Genomic DNA, 3,663 nt, shown 5'->3' with positions numbered 1-3,663 from the left:
TGTGTTTTGTATAGATTTGATGTGTGGACCAGGGCCGGTTATAGACAGGTGTAAGGTCACAAATTTCAGAACCTGTTTAAAATATGATGATCTTATGTGCTGACATAGCAGCATATAAAATGGTGCAGTACACTGTATTTTGCATTTAAGGTAAATGTGATGACACCGGACAAATGATTGATTGATTGATTGATTGATTGATTGATTGATTGATTGATTGATGCAGGCTGCTGTACCTGAATACGTCATTTGCAAGCTTAGTTTGCGGTTGTCACCCAGGTGCTTGATCTCTAGATCTAAGCACCGCCCCCTTAATGTAAATAAAGTACAACGTATCCCTGTCTTTGTTAGGCGTATCCCTGTCTTTGATGACTGCAGTGCCAAGCAGCAAGGATGTGAATGAAGAGAAACTTCAAACTTCAAGATATCCAAAAATGTCTCCTGGTCTCTAAAGAAAAACTCACGACGCAGAGAAGGCACATGGTGGCAACAGAGGTGGGAAATGAGTGGGGGCGCGCTGCATAACTGTTTTTCTCATGTAACTGGATTGGACTTTGTCTGGCCTCTACCCTAAGACCTGTCCAACCTAGGTGTCCCACCTTAGGGTCACTGACTCACACAAACTCCCTGACCATGATAAGGTGGCAATCCTTCAGGGGAGAACTAAAAAATAAAACAAAACATTCCTCATTACAAAAACACTTCTTACTATTGGCAATATTAACAAAACTAAAAAAGGGGCGGGCATTGTTGAAAAAATTAAAGCATCTCATAGCATTAACTTTCCCTTTGTGAGTTGCTGGTGTGGAAAGTGAAGAAGCTTTACTTTGTGTCTGGCTGACAGTGGTGCTTGCGGGATCGAGAAAGAAACACTTCTGTACGTGACTGAAACTGTGAGAAGAACAATGGACTAGTCCCCCACTGTCTCTACAAATATAGTTGTATTTTTTTATTTGTTAATTATCTCACCAGTCGCCAAGATTTTGAAGACAGAGATTTGCTGCTTCCTCTAAGCTTCCCTCTCATTTTGTTCTTCCCTACCTACTGAGAAACTTGACACTGGCTCATTTGCATACTAACAGCGACTAGATGTTTAGCTGGGGGGGGGTCGCTGGACACAAACAGAGCTTAGAGGTGAAATACATCATCTAATTTGTGCCTTTTACACTGGATTTTCAGCTACTGTAGTAAATCTTATCCATATTCAGTTTGTGGGTAATTTATTATGTGCTTTCTTAACTTCTAAATGTTTGATTGAAGGTGGGAGAGCATTTGTTTAAGGGGGCATTGCCCCCTCTTGCCCCAGCATAGAGGACGGCCCCGGCAGCGAAGATATTTTGGTATTTTGGTATATTTTTTGGAGTTGAAAATTAGAAACAGTATTTCTTTCTCTTTTTTTTTTGTCTCCTTTGACCTCACTCTCACTCAGTCTCTGTCATTGTTTGTGCTCTATATGACTTTTTTCTTTGATTGTTCTGTTACAGTGACACACCTCATGCTACTATGATCCGCTTGCTCAAATCAAATTTTGTGTAAGGACAGCATTGATGTATCTATGTGTGTGTGTGTGTGTGTGTGTGTGTGTGTGTTTGTGTTGCATGCTCTCATACACAGATTGCTTTGGCAACCCATCGATCACCTGTCCCCATCCATTTGATATGTCCCTGCTGATCCTGTGGCCTGGCCTTTTCTCCACGCCCAGCATCAGCAGTTAAAACTCCCCCCTTCTTTACGAGACGTCAACGGCAGAATTAAAGTCTTTTCCGAACGCCCCAAGTTTCTTTTCTTTTCTTTTAATTTCTTCTCGGACAAATCGATTATAAAGCAGCCATACTTCATTATAACACACCCATTGTGTTATAGCGGCTTCCATAATTCTCTAGTTAATTGCACTAATGCGTGTCAAGATAATCGTAATTAGCATGGCAATAAATTTTAGATATTGGACTGGCTGTCACCACGGTTACCACGGCTAATAGCTGGTGGAAGTGCGGACCTCAGCGTCTGCGAATCAGAGCTCGGCTTTATCGCCATGAGAGCAGAAGTGTGGATCAGTGTTGAGACAGGACTTCAGTCGTTTCTGCCATCTTTCCATGTAATGGAGTTCTGTGCGGTCAAATGATGTTTTCTAAAGGTTGTGAAAAGTTCATTTGTTGTGAATGCAACACACACACGTGTATGGCGTGTATTGTTTGAAGTCTATGAGTTTACTTGTAAGTAAGACTGTGCATAAGAAGCAGTCTGTGATCCTGTGGGTGTGGTGTCCATACATGAGAGACCATGCAAAGGTGAGTGTGTGTTAGTGAGACAGCCATAGCAGTTGTCCCCTCCTCTCTTCCTTTTCTGGGCTGGTTACACAGGGGGCAGCTATATTAAGAAAGGGCCTGTCAGCCTGTGATTTAGCTGCCCGGTTGCAGCTCAGCTGGGGGTGGGGGGGCAGCTGAGTTTACTAAACTTTCATGGGAGACCGAAATAGCCTTGCATGTGTGTGCATGAGGTGTGTGGGGGGGCTTGATAATGTGTGTGTTCACCCATTCATGTGTCAGCGATGGGTGCAACCAGTTCCTGGCTCAGTGACCACCTCTCTGTTCCAGCTTAATTTCTGATGGCAAAAGGAATCCCAAATACCAGCAGGACGCAGTGAGTGAGCGAGCGAGTGGAAGAAAGGAAGCAGGATAGGCAGTCAGAGAGATAAAGTGGCAGCATGATGAAGCCATTGAGGAGGTGGCAGGTTACAGAGCTTTTGTGATCTGCAGGTTGATTGCTGTTAAATCGACCCTCTTTTTTTTCTTAACCTCCCCCACAGCGCCACTGTTGGCATGGCGATGGGGGTGTCTCTGTCAGTGCCCGTGCGTGTCTGTCCCTCTCCTCCACGAGGCCGCTGCTGCATGGTCACCCAGGCATGAAGAGGACAGCTTGACTGATACCAGACCTTCAGTGGCTCGCCGTGCACCGGAATGTTAATACCACCACTACTGACTGCCTCTTGCTTTCTTTCCCTTAAACTCCCACCCATTCCACACCCTACCTCCCCCCTATCGCCTCTCGCCTATCTCCCTCTCACACATGCTCACAGGGCGCAGTCTGCTGTTGGTCTATTGCGATGTTCATTCAGTGCTGCAATAAGTGCTGCCCACAGTGCTGCTGTGCAGTGGACAAATTCGGGGGGAAATCCTAAACGACTGGGAGGAAAAATACATTGGTGGGCCATTTTGCTGCAATGTGGCAAATTCACAAGTCCCCACGGAGCTAAGGGCCACTGCAGTTCAATACAAGTGTATTGAAAGTGATCCTGTTGAACATTGTTGTATTCCAGCATGATGATGCCCACATCTACATGGTATCATTGAAAGTATGAAGAATTTGCAAATAAGATGCAATTTTATCCCTTTGAACTGTTGGAGTTCTGTCTGTGAGAGTTATTTTATAGATACAGTTACATTGGTCTTAGCCTTTTTTATGTATGTGTGACACACACACACACACACAGTAACAAAAACGCTGTTTTTATTAAAGAACTGAGCTGAATACAAACTGAAACAAGTTTGAGGGCCAAACAGTATTGAAAAGTGTTCAAAATTATATATGTACAGTACAGGTCAAATGTTTGGACACAACTTCTCATTCAATATGTTTTCTTTATTTTCATGACCATTTACATTG

At 43.8% G+C, this 3,663-nt stretch overlaps 1 long non-coding RNA gene across 1 annotated transcript; it reads left to right on the top strand.

Moving 5' to 3' along the window:
• The first annotated feature begins 2,422 nt into the window (after positions 1-2,422).
• Positions 2,423-3,395, top strand: LOC114798806 (uncharacterized). Its single transcript, XR_003751122.1, has 2 exons — positions 2,423-2,640; positions 2,807-3,395. It is a non-coding gene; the product is annotated as an uncharacterized LOC114798806 (long non-coding RNA).
• The last annotated feature ends 268 nt before the right edge of the window (positions 3,396-3,663 follow it).

The sequence above is a fragment of the Denticeps clupeoides genome, chromosome 10, assembly GCF_900700375.1.
Source record: "Denticeps clupeoides chromosome 10, fDenClu1.1, whole genome shotgun sequence".
NCBI classification, from domain to species: Eukaryota; Metazoa; Chordata; class Actinopteri; order Clupeiformes; family Denticipitidae; genus Denticeps; species Denticeps clupeoides.
This window is presented reverse-complemented; position numbering and strand designations above follow the sequence as displayed.